Source organism: Capricornis sumatraensis, chromosome 15 (genome assembly GCF_032405125.1).
Source record: "Capricornis sumatraensis isolate serow.1 chromosome 15, serow.2, whole genome shotgun sequence".
In the NCBI taxonomy this organism is placed as follows: Eukaryota; Metazoa; Chordata; class Mammalia; order Artiodactyla; family Bovidae; genus Capricornis; species Capricornis sumatraensis.
In genome coordinates this window covers 14213271-14226810 of record NC_091083.1, presented here as the reverse complement: position 1 = coordinate 14226810, position 13540 = coordinate 14213271, and positions in this window count along the sequence as shown.

The following is a 13540-nucleotide window of genomic DNA, read 5'->3' as shown; positions in this document are numbered from 1 at the left end:
CAAAATTCCTATGCCCTGAAGTGAGAGAGTGAAGGTCGCTCAGTCGTGTCCGACTTTTTGCAACTCCATGGACTATAGCCTGCCAGGCTCTTCTGTCCGTGGAATTCTCCAGGCCAGAACACTGGAGTGAGCAGTGGTTCCCTTCTCCAGGGCATCCTCCCAACCTAGCGATCAAACCCAGGCCTCCAGCATTGCAGGCAGATTCTTCACCAGATGATCCACCAAGGAAACCCCGGTGCCCTGAAACTGAACTCCAGATCTGTGAGCATTTCATTACATGATGTGATGCTGGCTCTTAAATTCACGCCATTTGTGACCCTGAGAGCAACCCCACCTCCCTGGTGTGAACCACACTCCTACACTCCAGCTCTTCTGTTACTATTGTTAGTTGTTACTGTTACTTCCAAGGACAGGCACATCTAGGAGGCCCACAGAATGCAAGGCCAGTTTATTAAGCCATCTACACTCTTGTTCACAGATGGAACTTGGTTGACAGTTCCTCTCTTGTCCCGCACTTAGGATGACTAGACAGATGACGTCAGTCACAGCTTCATGGGGTTTTTTTTGGTTTTCAGTCACCAACACTGAAAAACCCTCATTTTCTTTCTAATGTAAAGAAACAACGTTGTCACTGAGGCAACGAAGTACTGGTCTTCGAGATGGGAACCACAGTACAGCCAGCTCAGCAGACTGCTGTGAGCACCAGCCAAAGGAATTTACCCGAAGCACTGAGAAGAGAGCCTGGCCCACAGTGAGTGCTTAGCCACAGTTTAAACAGAAATCACCAAGAGAATCGGCTCCATTTCTGACAGGAGCTCAGCGCGGCATGGGGCCCAGGTACCAGGGACACACCACCTGTGCAGTGAGCCACACGAGCCCGCCCAAAGCCTGCACCTCAGCCCCCAAGTCTAAGGAAGGGCCATCCAGAGTTGAGAAAGAAAAGTGCAACTATCAGAGCAGATGCAAACTCCAACTTCCACCAAGAAACTAAAAATACAGAATGCCCAAAACAACCCCTTGGCCCCATGGTTCACAAACCAAACGATGCTGACAGGCAGAATCCCTTGGTGGAGAGGTCTCGCCCGGGGGCTCAAGGTCACCTCCGGGATAGGTAAAGGAAAACCTTCTGCTACCACCACCTGCCAAATAGCTCCAGGTAGAGTCTGGCCTCCTGCTTGTGATTAACCAAATTGCTGGCCTTGAGCCTGAATTCCTAATTCATACTTGGAGAAGGAAATGGCACCCCACTCCAGTATTCTTGCCTGGAAAATCCCATGGACAGAAGAGCCTGGTAGGCTACAGTCCATGGGGTCACAAAGAGTCGGACATGACTGAGCAACTTCACTTCACTTCACTTGAAGCCAAGGACTAAGCTAAGTTCAAACCTAAAGTTCCGTTACAGTTACTGCCACTCAACTTTTTAGGGACTGACCACGGAATCAGACGGGAAAGTGGCCTGGGCACTGGTAACACTCTTCCAGGTTGGAGGGCACTATTCCTTCAGTCAGAAGGAATGCCACGTACCTGACTCCACCTCTGAAACTTCTGTTTCAAGGCACGCCAGACACTGTTTTTACCTTCTTCTTCTAGACCTATCTTGAGTCAGACAAGAAGAGAGATGTTCAGCAACTGCCTGTTTGTGGCAAGATCCAAAGCTAAGTGTCCAACATAGAAAGAACATGGACAGAGGGATCTATCACATGCCCCAGACACTACATGGGCCATCTTCAAAAAAAAAAAAAAAAAGAAACCATCCAGTAACCAGCACCTAAAGCCACTCACCATAAAAGGGCAGGATCTGAACACCCTGAATACTCACAGTTAGAACTCTGCAACGCTTCTGTTACTCTATTTCCCACCACCAGATGTTCGTTCAAGACACAGAAGCAAACTACAGTGAGTTCCCCACATATGAATGAGCTCCATTCCAAGAAAATGTCCTTAAAGCCAATTTGTTCATAAGTCCAACAAAGTTAGTAGTAGTACCCAACTAACAAAATAGGCTATATAGTACAGTACTATAGTTGGTTTATAACACTTTTCACACAAATGAAACAAACACAAAAAAATAAAGAAAACATTTTTAACCTTACAGTACAGTACCTTGAAAAACTACAGTACAACAGCTAGCACAGAGGGGCAAGAGCTACTGACTAAACAGGCAAGAAGAGTTACGGACTAAAGGAGGAGGGAGATGGTAGAGCTGAAGGATCATCAGCAACAGATGGAGGACAACCTGCAATTTCACTCCTGCCTGATGGTGATGGGATGCACATTTGCATCTTTGAAAGTTCACAACTTGAAGGTTCATATGTAAAGGTACTACTGTAACACTAAAGGATGAATCCCCCAGCATGTTGTGCACAAAGACACAGCCCATCCACCTCCAAGAAGCCCTGCAAACCGCAATGTCTGGGGTAAACATGAGCTAGAGAAAAACAGCTATCCATCAAAGTTTATATAAACTCCTCAACTGAACAGAATTCTCTGGTGGCCCTGTGGTTAGGACTCCAGGAAGGTGGCATAGGTTGGATCCTTGGTCAGGGGACCTCAAATCCCACAAGCGGAGTGGCCAAAAAGAAAAGGCAATTTTCTTAAAAGAGAAGATAATTGCTATTTTACCATTCTGCAGAAACGATTATCTATTTTTTTTTTTTTTTTGAACCTGAACTATAATCTCAGCAGCAGCCCCTCAAGAGCAGCTTACCGTCGCTCCGTCCTATTGACAGTGCTGGCGGTGGGACGGCGAGGATCACTTGACTCTCCAGCCTGGACTATCACAAGACCACCGGCTCCCAGTTCTTGCCCCCAACACCCCCTCCCTTGCACCACCACCCCCGGGAACGTTCCACAGCTCGGCCTAAGTCTCCAGGAGCAGAAAGGAACCAAGCGACCTTCCTCACTTCCATCTTGTCCAAATACACAGCTCAACAGGGAGTTTCCAGTTATCAGTACGATTTATGGGATCCGCGACTGAGCGCACCGGCGGGAGGAAAGCCGCGCTTCTGCAAAAACTACTCACAGCATACAAAACTCATAACAGACTTTTCCGCCCCAGAGCGTGAGTCCTTATTTCTAACAATTTTTCCAAGTGCAAACTCGTAATACAGCAAAAGGAAGCAGGTAGGAAGCAGAGCTTCTGCACAGTGAGGTGATCTTACTCAGAGCTCATCCCGAGCAGTAACTGGATGCCAGCAGCCGCCTAGAGGACCGGCCCGGCCGCCTCGGGACCCAGCAGATCGCCCGCCGGCCACCTGAGCCAAGGTCCCGGAGCGCCAACCCAGACGCGACCCACGAGAGGGCCTGGCTCTACCGAACCCGCCCCGCGCCCCAGGGTCTCGAGGGAAGCGAGTTCCCTCCGGACTGACCCAGGGGCCCCCAGGCCCGAGGGCAGAGTGAGGCGCGGGGCCCTGGCCCGCGGTCCCAGCGCCCGCCACTGTACGCCCCCGGGTGCGCGATTACCTCCCGCGCTCGGCTCACCTGGTCTGTGGCGTTTCGGGTCCCGCCCGCGCGAGAACAGGCCAAGGGCGCGGGCGTGCGCTCCGCTCCTACCCGCGTCTCGCCGCCGCTCTTTGTGTCTGGAGGCCCCGAGCCGCTCTCCTCCCCGCCTGCAAGCGCTGAGGCTGCTCCAGGCGCGGGGCACCGAGGGCCGAGGGGAGGCGGAGCCTAAGCCGGGGGCGGGCCCCAACTTAGAGGCGGAGCCGGAGGGTCGCGGCAGGGCGGAGAGGCGGGGCCAGAGACCGCGGGACCCACCGCGGCTGGGCAAAGCCAGGGGCGGGGCCCCCCTCAAGGGGGCTGGGGGGCGTGGCCCGAGCCGAGTGGGTGGGGTCGGTGGGCGGGCCCGCAATGGGTGGGGCCCCGTCTGGAGTAGGCTGGGTGGGGATCCTAACGGACGAGAGGGCTAGGCGCTGCCCCTGGAACATCTTGGGAAACTTTAGAGCCTCAAGGGATGAACCCAGGGGCTGACCTTGCTGATCTCTGTGAGCAATGCACCCCTGTTCTCAGGTCTCGGTCTAGCATCCTCTTTTGGAAGCAAGCCAGGCAACACACCCCAAACCCAAGTTGAGCACCATGCTCTGCTGCTCTGAGTGATGCCAGAGCCTTTACCCTGTCTGTGCCTGTGACCTTTCCCAGACGGGGAAGGACCAGCAGAAAATCAGGCCACGCCAAGGCGGTCATGCTGCCAAGACCCTGGTCGATTCCAGTTGATGGAAATTCCCCTAAATTCCCAAGGGTGCGTGCTGCCAGAGTGAAGACTGTCTTTCCTCTCCTGTTCCTTACCCTCTGCTTACTTGGGTTCTCTCTCACTCATCAGCTGGAGAATAAATTTGATGTCAAATGATGCTAGTGGAGGTGACAGAATCCCAGCTGAGGTATTTAAAATCTTAAAAGATGATCCTGTTAAAGTGCTGCACTCCATATGTCAGCAAATTTGGAAACGTTAGCACTGGCCACAAGACTGGAAAAGGCCAGTTTTCAGTCCAATTCCAAAAAGGGCAATGCTAAAGAATGTTCAAACTAATGTACAATTGCATTCATTTCATATGCTAGCAAGGTTATGCTCAAAATCCTTCAAGTTTCAGCAGTATATGAACTGAGAACTTTCAAATATGCAAGCTCGGTTTAGAAAAGACAAAGGAACCAGAGATCAAATTGCCAACATTTGCTGGATCATGGAAAAAGCAAGATAATTCCCCCCAAAATCTACTTCTGCATTACTGACTATGTTAAAGCCTTTGACTGTGTGGACCACAACAAACTGTGGAAAACTCTTCAAGAGATGGGAATACTAGACCACCTTTCTTGTCTCCTGGGAAACTTGTATGTGGGTCAAGAAGCAACAGAACTCGACATGGAACAATGGACTGGTTCAAAAGCAGGAAAGGAGCAGGTCCAAGGTGTTTAAGGTCACCCTGCTTATTTAACTTATATGCAAAGTACATCATGCAAAATGCCAAGAGAAATATCAACAACCTCAGATACGCAGATGTTACCACTCTAATGGCAGAAAGCAAAGAGCCTCTTGATGAGTGTGAAAGAGGAGTGAAAAAGCTGGCTTGAAAGCTAAGATCATGGCATCCAGTCCCATCACTGAATGGTAAATAGAAGGAAAAAAGTGGAAGCAGTGACAGATTGTATTTTCCTTTGCCCTAATCCCAAAGAAGGGCAGTACCAAAGAATGTTCAAACTACTGCACAATTGCACTCATTTCACATGCTAAAGTAATGTTCAAAATCCTTCAAGTTGGGCTTCAAAAGTGTGTGAACCGAAAACTTTCAACTGTTCAAGCTGGATTTAGAAAAGGCAAAGGAACCAGAGATCAAATTGCCAACATCTGCTGGATCATGGAAAAACCTAGAGAATTCCAGAAAAACATCTACTTCTGCTTCATTGACTATGCTAAAGCCTTTGACTGTGTAGACCACAACAAACTGTGGAAAATTCTTAAAGAGATGGGAATATCAGACCATCTTACCTGCTTCCTGCAAAACCTGTATGCAGCTCAAAAAGCAACAGTTAGAACTGGACATGGAACAGTGGACTGGTTCAAAATTGGGAAAGGAGTATGTCAAAGCTATATATATAGTGGATATAATTTGAGCAAACTCTGGGAGGACAAAGGAGCCTGGCATGCTGCAGTCCATGGGGTCACAAAGAGTTGGACATGACTTAGTGACTGCATAACAACAACAACATGGGAATCACAGTGCCATATATTGGCTGTTTGTGAACCACCCAGTCGTTAACCTTTGGTTTCCTCAGTTTCCTCATCTGTAAATTAGAAATTTTAAAAATAATCACTGGACAAGCATGTGTGCTAAGTCATATCTGACTCTTTGGGACCCCATGGACTGTATCCCGCCAGACTCCTGTGTCCATGGAATTTTCCAGGCAAGAATACTGGAGTGGATTGTCATTTCCTCCTACAGGGGATTTTCCTGACCCAGGGATTGAACCTGAATCTCTTTTGTCTCCAAATTGGTGGGCAGATTCTTTACCATCGCACCACCTAGGAAGCCCAACAAGAATGTATCAAGTTTAAATAAGCTCATCAGTGGCTACTTATCTGAAGGAGGCAGGGAGACCAGGAATCATCCACCTTGGATATTTAAAAATTAAATGCTAGTCGGAGGCCTTCCCTGGTGGTCCAGTGGTTAAGAATCCATCTTACAATGCAGGGGGGCACTGGCTCCATCCCTGGTTAGGGAATTAAGATCCCACAGGCCATGGAGCCTGCAACTACTGAGCCTACACACTGCAACTGCAGAGAAGCCCTCGAACAGCCTGAGTGCTGCAATGAAGATGCCACAACTAAGACAAAACACAGCTTAAACAAATAAAAGAATTAGACGTCTTACATATGCAAGTAAATAAATGCCAATGGGTATGTCTTACTGTAACTGAAAGTGGGAGTCTTGCTGCTTGCTGCTCAAAAACCAATAAAGAAGCAAGGTTAGTGGAAAGGAAAGTTTGCTTTATTTCAGAGGCTGGCAACCTATGACGGGGAATGGAGAGCAGATTCCTGTCCAAAAGCTGACTCTCCACATCCATGGGGCTCTCCTATTTTAAATTTTTTTTATTTTGAATTAGCATTATATTTATAGAAAGCTTGCAAAAATAGTACAGAGAGTTTCCATATACTTCTCACCCAGGTTCCCCTAAAATTAACATCTAATACAATCATGGTTAACAGAACCAGGAATTTAACATCAGTACATTACTATTAACTAAAGGCCATATTCAAAAAATCAGAAACATTTCCAGCTTATCTTGCTTAGGTGGAAGATGAAGTTGAAACATTACCCAACACTTTAGGGAGAAATGAGGTGTTCTGTTCTCACCATTACTTACTAGTGGAATACTGACTGTAAATGTTTTACAAACTGAGTACTGTTTAAATTTACCCAGAAATTGGGCTCAGTGGTAGATTCCAGTGCTTTCTTTTAGAAAGATATTATCTTACCCACAGTCTGGATTTAGAAGAAAAACTAACCCCAAATTCTATTGGTTAGTTTGTAATCTTGTCCTATGAGAAATACTTCCAGTCTCTCTGTCTCTGCTGCTGCTGCTGCTGCTGCTAAGTCTCTTCAGTCATGTCCGACTCTGTGCGACCCCAAGGACGGCAGCCCACCAGGCTCCTCTGTCCATGGAATTTTCGAGGCAAGAGTACTGGAGTGGGGTGCCATCGCCTTCTCTGCTCTGTCTCTAGAGCATGCTTAATGTCTGGAGAGACTAATGATGCAAGGGGCTTCCCAGGTGGTGCCAGTGGTAAAGAACCCACCTGTCAATGCAGGAGACGTAAGAGATGAGGGGTTCAATCCTTGGGTCGGGAAGATCCCCTGAAGGGCATGGCAACCCACTCCAGTATTCTCCCCTGGAGAAGCCCATGGACAGAGGAGCCTGGCGGGCTACAGTGCATAGGGTCACATATTTGGACACCACCGAAGTGACCTAGCATGCACACACAATGATGCAAGAGAAAGAACATTCAAGACATGTTGGGTGGGGATCAGCATAACCTTAAGGTATGAGAGGGAGAAACTAGGGCTCTAGAGTTCTGAAGACCACGCACAACATAAGATGCACCTTATCAGGTTATACCCAAAGCCCGCACCTCCCTATGTTTCTCCTCCAATCTACGCGCTGTGACAAATGACAAACATCCCATAACCATGTATTCCTTTACTGAAGGCTTTGATGGCTCCACATTTACTAGGCAGGGGAATCTCGAGTCACAAACCCTAGTCCAGGGTTGTTCGACATCCCAGGGCACCCTTCCAACTTCTATCTTTTGTCTCATGAAGCCCTGGCTCCAGCAAAGCCATGTACTGGCTGCCTCTTGAGCGTGCCCTTGGCACTCCTGCCTTCATGTTTTTGACATGCAGGGCTTCTATCTGCTTGAGTCGATCCATTCATCAAGGTTGCACTCCAGCCTGATCACTTTGGAGAAGATACCCTTAGAACTGTCTGTCCAAGTCATCCAGTAATAGTCCTCTTTTGCTTTGTGCCAATCATTCTGGTATCCTGATCTGTTATTTATGTCACTATCTGAAGTTCCACTGCTAAGTCCTTGTTGTTTGAGTCCCACCAAGATTATAGCTATAGCTATAGCTATATATATAATGTATTTTATATATATGTTGGCCGCTCCAAGCAGCTAATAGGATCTTAGTTCCACAATCAAGGATAGAATCCGTGCCCCTTGCAGTGGAAATCCCCTAACCAGGGATTTCCAGGAATTCTGAACCCCACCTAGATTATAAACTCCTGCAGTCAGACATAGTAATTTTCACCTTTACATCCCGCAAGACACATTAGTAGAAAGCCTGGTAAGTGAGGGAGGGGGATTCCTTATTTTATTGGATTCTCATGTTGACGCTATGTTTCTGGCGACTGTCTCAGTACTGAGTGGGGAAAAGCGTAGTTTTTCTCTGTGAAGAGATATCCTAGTTTTTCTTTGATAACCTATCATGAAATTGCTATCTATGAATTCCAATGTCTTTAAGACAGTTGAGAATGTCCAGCAAAACTTCAAACGGCTGTGCTTTGGCAAACGGCCACAAAATACTGCATTTGTCTTTACAGTGTTAACGCACAGATTTTTCAGTCAGTTTTCAACTTAAAACAACAGCAATCAGATGACTTAACAGAGTACTTTATTGTTTAATCCTTTTAAAGGATTTATCCTTTTAAAGGAAAAAGCTGCCATATTCAGGTTCTTTTTCACTGGGAGTCATGGCTAAGTGCTGACCTTAGCACGTTTGGAAAACATATTCATTTGTGGATACTGTTGCTTCATTACACTTTGATGAGCCTGGATAACGTATGTAGCAATGTCACAAACCTAAGAACTAAAGAAAGAACTAAAGAAGCTTATTAACTCAGCTTGATTATACCGTGGAAGTGACAAAGAGATTCAAGAGATGAGATGTGATGGACAGAGTGTCTAAAGAACTATGGACGGAGGTTCGTGACATTGTACAAACCATCCCCCCAAAAAAAGAAATGAAAAAAGGCAAAATGGTTCTCTGAGGAGGCCCTACAAATAGCTGAGAAAAGAAGAGCAGCAAAAGGCACAGAATAAAAGGAAAGATATATCCATCTGAATGCAGAGTTCCAAAGAATATCAAGGAGGGATAAGAAAGCCTTCCAAAATAATCAATGCAAAGAAATAGAGGAAAACAATACAATGGGAAAGACTAGAGATCTCTTCAAGAAAATTAGAGATACCAAGGGAACATTTCATGCAAAGATGGGCACATAAAGGACAGAAACGGTATGGACCTAACAGAAGCAGAAGATATTAAGAAGAGGTGGCAAGAATACACAGAACTATACAAAAAAGATCTTCACAACCCAGATAACCACAATGGTGTGATCACTCACCTAGAGCCAGACATCCTGGAATGTGAGGTCAAGTGGGCCTTTGGAGGCATCACTACGAGCAAAGGTAGTGGAGGTGATGAAATTCCAGCTGAGCTGTTTCAAATCCTAAAAGATGATGCTGTTTAAGTGCTAAACTCAATATGCCAGCAAATTTAGAAAAGTCAGCAGTGGCCACAGGACTGGAAAAGGTCAGTTTTCACTCCAATCCCAAAGAAGGACAATGCCAAAGAATGCTTGAACTCCCACACAATTGCACTCATCTCACATACTAGCAAAGTGATGCTCAAAGTTCTCCAAGCTAGGTTTCAACAGTACCTGAACTGAAAACTCAGATGTTCAAGCTATACATAGAAAAGGCAGAGAACCAGAGATCAAATTGCCAACATCCACTGGATCATCGAAAAAGCAAGAGAATTCCAGAAAAACATCTACTTCTGCTTTATTGACTATGCTAAAGCCTTTGACTGTGTGGACCACAACAAACTGTGGGAAATTCTCAGAGACGGGAATACCAGACCATCTGACCTGCCTCCTGAGAAATCTGTATGCAGGTCAAGAAGCAACAGTTAGAACTGGACATGGAACAATGGACTGGTTCAAAATTAGAAAGGAGTATGTCAAGGCTGTACATTGTCATCCTGCTTATTTAACTTATATGCGGAGTACATCATGAGAAATGCCAGACTGGATGAAGCTGGAATCAAGACTGCCGGGAGAAATATCAATAACCTCAGAAATGCAGATGACACCACCCTTATGGCAGAAAGTAAAGAAGAACTAAAGAGCCTCTTGATGAAAGGGTAAGAGGAGAGTGAAAAAGTTGGGTTAAAACTCAACATTCAGAAAACTAAGATCATGGCATCCGGTCCCATCACTTCATGGCAAATAGATAGGGAAACAGTGGAAACAGTGGCAGACTTTATTTTGGGGGGCTCCAAAATCACTGCAGATGGTGACTGCAGCCATGAAATTAAAAGATGCTTGCTCCTTGGAAGAAAAGTTATGACCAACCTAGATAGCATATTTAAAAGCAGAGACATTACTTAGTCAACAAAGGTCCATCTAGTCAAGGCTATGGTTTTTCCAGTGGTCATGTATGGATGTGAGGGTTGGACTATAAAGAAAGCTTAGCACTGAAGAATTGATGTTTTTGAACTGTGGTGTTGGAGAAGACTCTCGAGAATCCCTTGGACTGCAAGGAGATCCAACCAGTCCATCATAAAAGAAATCAGTCCTGAATATTCATTGGAAGGACTGATGCTGAAGCTAAAACTTTAATACTTTAGCCACCTGATTCAAAGAACTGACTCATTTGAAAAGACCCTGATGCTGAGAAAGATTGAGGGCAGGAGGAGAAGGGGACAACAGAGAAGGAGATGGCTGGATGGCATCACCGACTTGATGGACATGAGTCTGAGCAAGCTGCGGAAGTTGGTGACGGACAGGGAAGCCTGGTGTGCTGTGGTCCATGCTGTCCTAAAGAGTCGGACACGACTGAGTGACTGAACTGAACTGAACTGATTGTCTCACAATTCTAAGAGGCTGGAAGTCCAAGATCAAGGTGTTGGTGGGGTTGGTGGGACCTGCGGCCTCTCTCCTTAGCTTGCAGAAGGATGTGCTCCCCTCCACCCCCATGGTGTCCTCATGTGCCCTTTCCTCTGAGGGCATGCATGCTTGGTGTGTCTTCTTATAAAGATACCAGTCCTAGCAGATTAAGGGTCCACCCTCACGGCCTCATTTAACCTGAATCATCTCTTTAAAGACCCTGTCTCCTAATAGTCACATTAGGGGTCAGGACTTCACCGTATGAAACCCGGGCCAGGGAGGGAGGACACAGTTCAGTGCAGACACCTCTCCTCATCTGTGGGTCCCTCACCCGCCTCCTTACATACCTTCCTTCTCTTCTCTCACTACATATCCACTTTCTCTTTTCTGTGGTTTTAACTCATTTGCCCTTTTAAGTGTTCTCTCAGGAGAGTGGAATGTGCTGAGTTCACAGTCCTTGGACCCGTGGTTTCACCTCAGGCCTGTTTTGCTTGGCTCGATGACCAGGACCCTTCCTGCTGGTGACTCCCTCCCACACTGGGCTTGTTACAGTCCTCACCCTCTCTGTGCCCCCACGACCCGGCCCCCTTGGCTCCTCCTTAGGGAGTCTGGCCCCCCTGGGAATTCATGAGTGGAACCCCCAAACTAGACCCTCTCAGTCCCAAACTGTAAGACCTGCACAGTGAGGCTTCCTTGGTCCCACCAGGCAGAGAAGTTCAGAGAAGTCAAGGGCGGGAGCCCCTCAAAGAAGCTGTGGGAGTTCAGAGACAATGCCTGACAGACGGACAACCGCACCCTGGCCCACATCTTAAAGTAGATTCCCAGCCTCTGTCTCCGTCTCTCAGCCAAGCCTGTTTTAACCTGGTCAGAGAATCACCTCTTTCTCACGTCGTTTTTATTCAGTCACCACATACACACACTTAACAGTAGTACTGCACACACACACACACCCCGCATTAGTCATACTCCACACCATCAAAACACCCCACTGCACACAATCCCACTAAACAGACATCCCACCAAGCACATGCATACCCACTGCTCACATCGACATGCAGTCCCTCTCCTCACAAACTCCACAACACACACCCCACCACTCACACGATTCCACTGCACGCACCCACCCCTCACAAACGCCCCACTAATGAGCACTCCATACATGCACAATTTCACACATATGCTGCAGTACTCAACACACATAATATTCACACATACACACTCCTACAAAAACTACATGCTTACACACAAATCCCACTACGTACATAAACAACCCTCCATATTCACCTCACGACTCACACACACACATGAACAGTCCACTACACCCATATTCCTCACACACCCATGCACACACACCCACACAACACTGTATTCACTCCCCACTATTCACACACACCACCACACAAACTTCAGCGTGCACATATATACACCCCTTCCACACACATGCACACACACACTGCATATGCAACTCCTTACATACATCCACCTCTACGCACACTTTCGCTCCACTATCCACACCCCCCATATCCACACTCACACACCCCATTACACACATGAACACAAACTCACAAGCTCACACACACAAGCTTTACCCCTCCTTATTCTAAAATGTTGATGACAACACTCTCCACATCCCTGAGCCTCATATCCAGGAGCATCCTTCCTACCTGTCCAAGCTGCATTTGTCACCATTCCCTACTCAGATCCCTTTCTCCAGCCAGGCTGATCACTTTCCTTCTTTGGAGGCCGTGAGCTCCTCCTGACTGCCCAGCACTCGTTGCCTGCCACTCAGTAGGGGTCTGACAACTTTGTGTTGAACTGAATTCTCTCTATGCAAATGTTTTGACTCAGGCTTTTTTATTTTTAAAAAAACTTTTTATTTATTTGGCTGCACTGGGTCTTAGCACATGGAACCTTCTTTGCCACATGCAGGATCTTTAGTTGCAGCATGTGGGATCTAGTTCCCCGAGCAGGGATCGAACCCAGGCCTCCTGCATTGGGAGCTTGGAGTCTTAACCACTGGTCCACCAGGGAAGTTCCGGGAAGCGGTCGTCTATTTTGCACTATACTCCTTCTTTCTTATGTACCAGGATGTCAAAATTGAAACTGATCTAAGCCAGTAGATATCAGACATCAAAAGTGAGTGTGAGGCTCCCTGAAGTTTTCAAGGTAATTAGTCAAGAACTAGTTTCCTGATTTTCGAGGCTCCCCCCCCCCGCTTTTCAGAGCATAAAAGTTGAGAAAGTAGAGGTGGAGGTGGAAGGGACTTGATGGGGCTTCTTTGTGGAGTTACTGCAGCCTGTGAGTCCCAGTCCCCTGGAGAATGGTAGAATTATCTCCTTGACCTCAAACTTACAGTCGGGTCCAATGAGGAAATTCAGAAAGGGTGACATGTATCTGCTGCAGAAAGCATGCAAGTTCCAGGGTCCTGGGGCAAGAGTCAGAACAGAGGAGGCAGGTGGGTGGGGGTGTAACTCCACTCATGGATGGTGGGGTAAGGACACGGGAAAGAGGCTGATCTGGACCCATATGGAGTCCTTCTCATCCAGGTCTGCCTGGGAGAGAAGGGTCTCACTCGTCAAGGTCAGTTGTGAAGAGGTCTAGCAGAGAA